Here is a 9,531-nt window from a genome sequence, read left to right as displayed (position 1 = left end):
AACAATTGTAAGTAACATTAGAGGACTTAGATCCTTTGAGGCTGCTAGAGTGTGGAGTGCGGTGGAAATTGAAGGAGTGTCTAATAGACAGCGAGATGTTACATGGTTGGCTCTACATGAGGGTTTATTAACAAAAGCTTTCTTGAAAGGATGTGGAATAATTCAGTAGGAGAGATGCCCAAGAAAAGGATGTGGTGGGAATGAGGATGTGAAACATGTACTTTGGGAGTGTATTTAAGCACAAAAAGTAAGATTATGCTTTGATGAGTTTGGGATAAAGTATGTAAGTGCAAATTAAGTGAGAGTTATTTAACAAGTGCTGGTTTGGGGAAGGTGGAGGGAAAGGAGTTGGGGTGAATTTTTTGTTTTGTGTTAAAAGAGATTTTGTGGGATATGCAAAATCATTTGGTGATGAGGAAGGAAGAGGTGGAGGTAAGGTGGTGTTGTAGAATGATTCTAGTAAAGTTACATATTGCTTTCTTGTACAATGTTAAGTGTTTAGGAGAAGTTAAAAAAATCGAAGAATATGGAAACAAAGAAGTTGGAGTGATTTTGTGAAAGTAGGAGTGGGTTGAGGTTTGTATGGATAGGATAGGTATGGAAGTGTAGACAAATGGGATTGTAAGAGGAGTAAGTGGAGTCATTTTGATTGATATAGGGATATAGGGTGTTTAGGTTGTAAATGTGTGTAAAATCGGTGAATGAGAGTTTTGGGAGGTGGTTGCGTCTTTTATCCTTAATTTATTATTTCAAAGGTAAGTATGTAAAGTAATTAGGTAGTTGGTTTTTGTCAATGTTTGTAATGTAGTAGAATAGGAGTTGTTGTTTGTCTTAGTTTCGTTTATGAGTGTAGGGTTTTTAGTTTAGGGAGTTAGGATAGGATGGAAGTTGTTTTGTTTTATGTTTTTGTATAAAAGTACTATTATGATGAAAGGATTGTACAGTTGGTTTGTACCACGACAGAAATGTTGCATGTACTGAAAATCTTGTTCTGAATAGTAAAAAAAAAAAAAATCTGTTCTTATCAGTTTAATATCTGATACGTCCCCTATCTGGAGACCATATATTACATGGATTTTTGGAACAGGGAGATGGAAGAAGAGCTTGCTCTGTCCACTCCACGCATCGACCTGGTATTGCAGTACCTCCAGGACAGGTGCACCCCTCTCTTATGCAGTTTCCAAAAACAGAATAATGAACAACAAAAATCTTTCTTTTGCTTGCTCACTGGCACTGTTGCTTTTTTTGCTCACAAGCTGTTAATTCTTGCAATAAACTTGCATTTAACCCCAGTGTGTATTGGTGTTTTTGCTTCGTGTCAGTTTCTTGGCCTATCTCTCTCCCTCCCTCCTCGCTCCATATTTTTTGGTCAGGAAGAAGTAGCAGGTAAAGTGGCAGTTGCAAGAAGCCAAACCTATTAAGTCAGCAAGTCAGTAAGTAGACACATGTCGACAAGACAGCTATCTAGTGTTCTTATCTATCTTTCTGCCAAGGCCAAAAACGAAGCCTTTACTGCCAGTCTCAGTTTAGAGAGGGAAGCAGGTCATTTGAGTATGGCTGACTTTGCTCCGTTTCTGTCCCTTGCTGCAGCTAGCTAAAAGTCAGTCGAGGCATTCTTTCCTTGATTCTGCAGCCTGTGTCTCCCTCTAGTGGGTCCCCGTCTCTTGTCTTCATCCATGTTCCTGGGAGGAGGGCCCATGCAAATGATGCCCGACGAGGGAAATCAACGAGGAGCACCTGGATCTGTGCAATTAGTGCTCAGGTGGAGATGAGGTGTTAGACAGGTGTGTTGAGGAATTAGGCCTCAAGCCCGGGTAGGTGTGAAAAGTTTGCTTATCTGTGGCTCCTGCCAATCTAGATGTGGCGAAGGGTAGACGGCACTTCTCAGCGAGCTCTTCGTTTCAGCCAGTCCGCTGCCGCTCACTCGGAAAAGAGAATAATTGGGTTATCGCTTCTCGAACTTTTGGCTGTGATCAATGTGGGGTAACCCATATTGACCGTTGGAAGTGAAGCTTCTGGATCTCCCCTTTGGGGAATCCAGGGTATTTTGTGTTTGATTGCGGAAAATTGGCAAAAAGAATTTTACCAAAATCATTGAGACTGGTGGTCGGACCAGAAAAAAAGGATGTTTACAGTCAAGAAAATTATTGAGGGTTTTTTGCTGGAAGGACTGGAACGGTAAACGACATCTATGCTTTACAGTATTTTCCTGCGACAGGAACTTCTAATGTTTCATTTTACTCTGAGGATGTGTGCTTAAGGGCATACGAACTATATCGTGGGAAGTGTGACAGTGGTATAAGGGAAGATGTGGAGCTTGAACCCTTGTTTGATGCAGAGAAAAGAGATGTGGTTGTGCACCTTTACAACCCCTTCTTGGAACAGGAGGTGGTAAGAATCTATCTTTCAAAATTTTGTTCTGTTATTGATGGGGGTATGAAGATTAGAAACTCATATGGCATGTATAGAAGCAAAATTTAGGATAAAGTAAAATTTAATGTTGATGATAAGGGTGTTTATACCTTGCCCCCACCTTTTTTCTCAATTGCAGGAGAAAGGTGCTCTTTATTTTTTTCTGGACAACCTCCTTTCTGTAGAACATGTTTTAAGTATGGCCATGAAAAAGAAGAGTGCAAAGTTTTAATGAGGTGTAGGCAATGTGGTGCTGAGAACCATATGGAAAAGGATTGTAAACAAGATAGAATGTGTGATCTGTGTGAAGAAGCAGGGCACTTTGCAAGAAATTGTCCTGAAAAGGATATGGCAGGGTGTTGGATTTTTACTTTTGCTGATGCTGTAAAAGGAGGCAAGGCTAGGGGTCCCCTGAAGTACAGGCTGCTGCTGCACAATTTGCAGATAGAGCCGTGGCTAAAGAGAAAGCCCGTAAGCTTATTTTGGAATGTGGGGTCCATGGGGAGGAACAGCGGATGGAGGAGGAGGTGATAGTGTGCCCTGAGAACGCACTAGCGGCATGTGTGAGGGAGAAGATGGCGCCGGGAAGCCGAAGGTGGGCGTGGCCGGCTTGTGTGGTGACGTAGCTAGGGAGAGCCTGGTAACAAATGAAGAACAGAGAATAGAGGGCGGAGTGGGTGTGGTGGCGGCTATGCAAATGAATGTGCTTCAGGAAAACTTACGGAGAGAATTAGAAGTAGAAAGTAAGAAGCTTTTATTGTCTGATAAAGAAGTGGAAGGGGCAGAGATGGAGGTGACGGAGGGAGATGGTAATGTGGGTGATATTAACCCTGTAACTGCTGGAACGACTGATGTGGATTGGGGATCAAAGATGGGTATGGAAGATAGTGCTTCCCTGACTCCTGGGCAGAGGATTATGGAAAAAGATGAGGAGTGTGATATTGCATCTTATAAAATTGCTAGAACGGAAACAGAGCTTCTGTTGGGGATGGTTTCTTCCTCAGACGAAGGTGAATCCCCTGAGTCCCCTATAGTGGCAGCAAGGAGGGGGTGGACTGGTGAAAATAAAAGGTGGTGGGCCTGATAAAAAGACCTAGGAATGATTTGTTTTCATCTTTTGTGTTTTTCGTTCACTCAATTGGAGCCATGAGTAGGAGGGCTGTTATTTTTGACTTTTTATCTGGTTTAAAACAAGATATTATTTGCCTACAAGAATGTGGCATTAAGTATTCTCCTGGGAAAAATGAGTGGAAGGGGGAGGCAATATGGTCCCCGGCGGGTAATAAAAACTATGGTGTGGGTATTCTGTTGAAAAATAGGGATGAGCTTCGTGTTCGAGTCGAACCCATGTTTGACTCGAACATCGTCTGTTCGCCGAATCGCGAACGATATGGGACGTTCGCGCCAAATTCGTGTGGTGCGTCATGGCCCACAATTCACTGCGGCATCGCAGTGCATTGCTGGCTGATGATTGGCCAAGCATGCACTATGACCCACATACTTGGCCAATCACAGCGCCGTCTGAACAGAGAGCTGTAATTGGCCAAAGCCAAGGAGGCTTTGGCCAATTATGGCTCAGGGGATTTAGTACACGCCTCACACTATATGAGGCCGCCTACACGGCGGCCCCGTGTAGTGTGTGTTCCAGCGTTGAAAGAGATAGACAGAGAGACAGTGTCATTTGATTTAAGTTAGATAGATTAGTCAGGACAGTCAGTGAGTTAGCTGCACTTAAAGTGTATTGTGTATATATATGCATCCCGGGTGTTGTGTGTGTGTGTGTGTGTGTGTGTGTGTGTGTGTGTGTGTGTGTGTGTGTGTGTGTGTGTGTGTGTGTGTGTGTGTGTGTGTATATATGTATATATATATATATATATATATATATACACACATACATACACACACACACTGTATTCAGTTTAGCTAGATCCGTTCCTGTTATCTTCCTACTGACAGGCAGGCTTGTCTTGTTACAGTATTTACAGCTACCTGAAGAAAATTGCTGGTGTTCTTTTGATCCTATTAGTACCACAGTCAGGCAGCTAGACTATTTACAGTTAGTGTAGTGCGTCCTCCTCACAGTGTTCAGCTAAAGCTACAAGTTTTTTTTTCGGCAGCGGGCTGTGTTGAGCCGCAACATGCGGAAGACTTGGTCGAGTGGATGACCAAGCCATCCTCATCCTCCTCATCCTCTCTCCCCCATGCTCAGGGTACTTTGTCTGGCAAAGCAGCTGCTAACGCGGCCTCTTCCCTCGGCTCAATGGCATCAGTGACTGCTTCCCTAGCCCCACCATGTCCTCCTGAGGAGTCTCCCGAACTGTTTGACCACAGTGTTGGGTACATGCTCTAGGAGGATGCCCAGCGTTTAGAAGGCTCTGATGATGATACTGAGCTAGATGAAGGCAGTAATGTGAGCACGGACAGAGGGGGTGCCCAAGAAGGACAGCAAAAGCAGTCATGCCCCCCCAGCTGCAGCATACTGCCAGGTTTGCTCCAGTGATGAGGAGGGAGGGGATGATGAGGTCACTGACTCAACGTGGGTGCCTGATAAGAGGGAGGAGGAGGAGGCACATTACCAACGAGGCAGGATGCCCTCCATCACACCCCAAAGCTCCGCATGTGCAGGGCGCTGCTGTCTCTGCGCCTTATTCCAAAAGTTCTTTGGTGTGGGCCTTTTTTGAGACGAGTGCATCAGATCGCACCGTTGCTATTTGCAACATATGTCTCAAGCGTATCTCGCGTGGCCAAAACATCTCCCGCTTGGGCACTACATGCTTGATCAGACATATGTTGACCTGCCATGCAGTTCGTTGGCAAGCGTATCTAAAAGACCCACACCAAAGAACAAAGAGGACCTCTCCTTGCTCCTCATCAGCTGAGATCTCCAACCCCACTATACCTTCAGTCCTCTCTGAGACCTGCACTGAGAGGAATGAAGGTGTAGAATTAGGTGCGTCACAGCCAAGTACTTGTGGGCAATCTGCTTTCGGTACACCAACGTCAGATTGTACCAGGCAAATTTCCCTGCCCCAGCTGCTGCACCGCCGAAAGAAGTTAGCTCCCAGCCATTCACATGCCCAGCGGTTGAATGCTAACTTGGCTAAATTGCTAGCACTTCAACTGCTGCCTTTTCAATTGGTAGGCTCTGCCCCCTTCCGTGAGTTTGTGGAATGTGCGGTTCCTTAGTGGCAAGTACCCAAACGCCACTTTTTCTCACGGAAGGCGATTCCGGCTCTCTACCGGCATGTGGAAGGCAATGTCCATTCCTCGCTGGACAGGGCGGTCAGTGGTAAGGTGCATATTACCGCTGACTCATGGTCCAGCAGGCATGGACAGGGACGTTAAGTTTCACCGCGCATTGGGTGACTCTGCTGGCAGCTGGGAAGGATGCAGGACAAGGTGCAGTAGTGTTGGAGGTTGTTCCGCTAACACGCCTCCAAAATGCCACTACTAATGATTGTGACACAACTCTCTCCTCCACCCCCTCCTCTTCTTCTTCCTCCATGGCCTCTTCCTGTGCTTTGTCCTCGGAACCAGCAGTGCTCCGTAGCCGTTCAAGGGGCTACGCAAGTATGCAGGCCAAAAGATGCCATGCGGTGCTTGAGCTGGTGTGCTCTAGGGACAGGAGCCACACTGGGGCAAAGGTTCTGTCAGCTCTGCAGGGGCAGGTTCAGAGGTGGTTGACGCCACGCCAATTTAAGGCAGGAATGGTGGTTTGCGACAATGGCACCAACCTCCTCTCTGCCCTCCGACAGGGACAAATGACCCATGTGCCCTGTTTGGCTCACGTCCTTAACTTGGTGGTGCAGCGGTTCTTAGGCAGGTACCTGGGCTTACAGGATGTCCTGAGGCAGGCCAGGAAAGTCTGTTTGCATTTCCGCCGGTCATATAATGCCAGTGCTCAGCTGGCGGACCTCCAAAAGGAGTTTACCTGCCCAAGAACCGCCTAATCTGTGACATGCCCACCAGGTGGAACTCAATGCTGGCCATGCTGCAGCGGCTGCACACGCAGCAGAGGGCCATCAATGAGTACCTGTGCGACTATGGCACCAGGACAGGGTCAGGTGAGCTTGTTTTTTTTCCCCCATGCCAGTGGGCCATAATCAGGGATGCATGCACTGTCCTGTCACCATTTGAGGAGGCCACGAAGATGGTGAGCAGTGACAGTGCATGCATCAGTGACACTGTCCCCCTTGTCCACCTGTTGGAGCACACGCTGTGTGGAATAATGGACAGGGCACTTGAGGCAGAACAGAGGCAGGAAGAGGAGGACTTCCTTAGCTCTCAAGGCCCCCTTTATCCAGACAGTGTTCCTGCGTGCCCGCCGATCACACAGGAAGAGGACGAGGAGGAGGAGGAGGAGGAGGAGGATTGTGTCAGTATGGAGGAGGAGCCTGGCACTCAGCATCAGCAGCAGTCTTTAAGGGATCAGTCCCTAGAAACACATGGACTTGTACGTGGCTGGGAGGAGGTGGCTGCAGACCGTGCCATCCTTAGTGACCCAGAGGACTCCGGACCGAATGCCTCAGCAAACCTACGCTGCATGGCCTCCCTGATCCTGCAAAGCCTGCGTAAGGATCCTCGTATTCGTGGTATCCAGGAGAAGGATCAATACTGGCTGGCAACCCTCCTTGATCTATGTTACAAGGGTAAGGTTGCGGACCTTATCTTGCCGTCGCAGAGGGAGCAGAGGATGAAACATCTTTGGGAGGCCTTGCAGAAAGGTCTGTGCAACGTGTTCCCAGAGACTGGGAGGTTACAAACTCCTGTTTCTGGACAACGTGTTGCTGAGGCTTCGGTCAGTCAAAGAAGGAGCGGTGGAGAAGGTGGCCGTCTGACCGATGCGTTCAGACAATTTTTTGGTCCGCAGCCCCAAGGTATGATCGGTTCCAGCAACCATCGCCAGCGTCTGTTTTACATGGTGCAGGAATACCTAGGGGCAAGATCTGACTTGGACACCTTTCCCACCAAAAATCCTCTGGGTTACTGGGTCTTGCGGATGGATCACTGGCCAGAGCTTGCACAGTATGCAATTGAGCTACTGGCCTGTCCTGCATCCAGCGTTCTTTCGGAACGCACATTCAGTGCTGCTGGAGGCTATGTAACCGATCACAGGGTGCGTCTGTCCACCGACTCAGTCGATCGACTGACCTTCATAAAAATGAATCAGTCTTGGATCACCACCAGCTACCAAGCACCTGATGCTGATGTAACCGAATAATTTTTTTTGAAATCTCAGATCCCTTCAAAGACTGCCTATGCTGATGCTGATTGACTATCCTGAGTAATTATCCTCTTCCTCCTCAATGATCATGCTGATAGCTTGTAAGAACATTTTTGGTTCTGGGCGCCGCCACCAGTGCCTAAGGCCCAATTTTTCAGCCCCTGTTTAACAGGGGCGTGTAATTACAATTTTTGATGCAATGCTTTGCAGCAGGGCTCGTTCCTGCGTTCCAACTAGAGCAGTGGTTCTTAACCTTTCTAGTGTCGTCACCCCTTGATAAAATTTCCCAAGTTGTGGGGACCCCTAACAGTAAAATTATTTTCGTAGCGTGGGTTGTCAGCACCCAAGGCAAGACAAGTAATTTGTGCGTCTAACCCACGGACGTTTAGCGAATCCTTTCCACTTGTACAATATTAAAACCCCTTTTGGTACATTTTAGGATGTATCACTCTTTCTCGTTGTTCTCCTTTCTTTCCCTTTTATCTCTCTCTATCCTAATTTCTTTTTTTTTTTTCCATCCCTCTCTCTAGCCGTCTTTCTTATTCTTTCTCTCCCTTTTTCTTTGTTCCTCCCCCTCTTTTCCTCTCCCTTCCATGTATTCTCTATTTTTATTCCTTCTCTTACTCCTTGGTGGGGGGGTGGGGGAATGGGTTGCGTGGCAGTGCTGGTGGGGAGTTCTGATCAGCCAACTTAGGTGCTCTTGGTCAAGGTCATTTGCTGATCTGAGAACTGTAGTGGGGACTTTTAATGGCAACTATAATCACAGGTAGTGTTACTATGTCTCCGACTTCGTGGTGTCTCGTAGCAGTGACACCTATGCCGAAATCAGAAGATAGGGTCTCCTCCAGCCCCTCCCACTTCACATTCCTCACCAGTCAGCTGACCTTTAGTCTCTGCCCCCCAGCCATTCCGTGAACTGAATGGATGGCTGCGAAGAGGCTGAGTGGGCAGCCGTGGGCTCCAGGGACAGCCCTGATGGGCGGCTGCAAAAAGGTTGGGAGAGTGGTGCGGGATTTAAGAACAGCCCAGGATTCGGTGACCCCTGGCAAATCCTCATTCGACCCCCAGGTTGAGAACCACTGAACTAGATTATCTGTGAGGGGTTGCAGTGTTGTGGCACCAGCGCCTAAGGCCCAATTTTTCAGCCCCTGTTCAACAGGGGCATGTAATTACAATTCTTGATCTAATATTTCACAGCAGGGCCCTGTGAGGGCTTACAGTGTTGTGGCCACAACACCACCTAAGGCCCAAATTTCTGTGGAGTATATAGGGCAGGCCCCTACTTTCAAACATCCAACTTACAAACGACTCCTACTTGCAAACGGAAGGAGAGATGAAATCTACCCCTAGGAAAGGAAATTCTCTCCTGTAAGAGTTAATATGGGAAAAACATTTCTCCTTTCCACTGTTGCTTTATCACCAATCCTTGTTTCACAAAAAAACCCAAATTTTCAAAAAACATTTGTCATTGGGACAAAAAGTGAGGTAAAATCTTCTGAAGAGGAGCACAAGCAGCAAAACAAATGTCACAGGGGCGTGGTTTGACTGGAGTCCGAAATGGCCGCTTGAATACAGAGCTCCGGCCACCCGAGGATTAAAATCAGCCTTTTATCGGGGACTGACGCAATATTCCACGATGGGAAAACCTAATAGGAGCGCCTCAGCCTCCCGGACACCGAAGGAGCCGATAACCCAGCTCAGTCGCAATATCCCGGAGATTTTCCGTACACTCCGGTCCGGCGACCACGAGGCCTTGCAGACGCCACAGGCCTCAGGCTCTATTTCACCCAGCCATGACTCGGACTCGCAGCTGACAGACGGGGATACGCGACCCCACCGACACAGCCAAGCGGTTAATCTCTCGGACCTTCAACATGTTGCAGTGGACATTACCA

The 9,531-nt window shown here is 47.6% G+C and overlaps 1 non-coding gene across 1 annotated transcript; it reads left to right on the top strand.

Moving 5' to 3' along the window:
- Window positions 1-981: 981 nt before the first annotated feature.
- On the top strand, window positions 982-1,167 carry LOC141141849 (U2 spliceosomal RNA). The gene has a single exon (XR_012244261.1). It is a non-coding gene; the product is annotated as a U2 spliceosomal RNA (small nuclear RNA).
- The last annotated feature ends 8,364 nt before the right edge of the window (window positions 1,168-9,531 follow it).

Source organism: Aquarana catesbeiana, linkage group LG04 (genome assembly GCF_042186555.1).
Source record: "Aquarana catesbeiana isolate 2022-GZ linkage group LG04, ASM4218655v1, whole genome shotgun sequence".
Lineage (NCBI taxonomy): Eukaryota > Metazoa > Chordata > Amphibia > Anura > Ranidae > Aquarana > Aquarana catesbeiana.
This window is presented reverse-complemented; position numbering and strand designations above follow the sequence as displayed.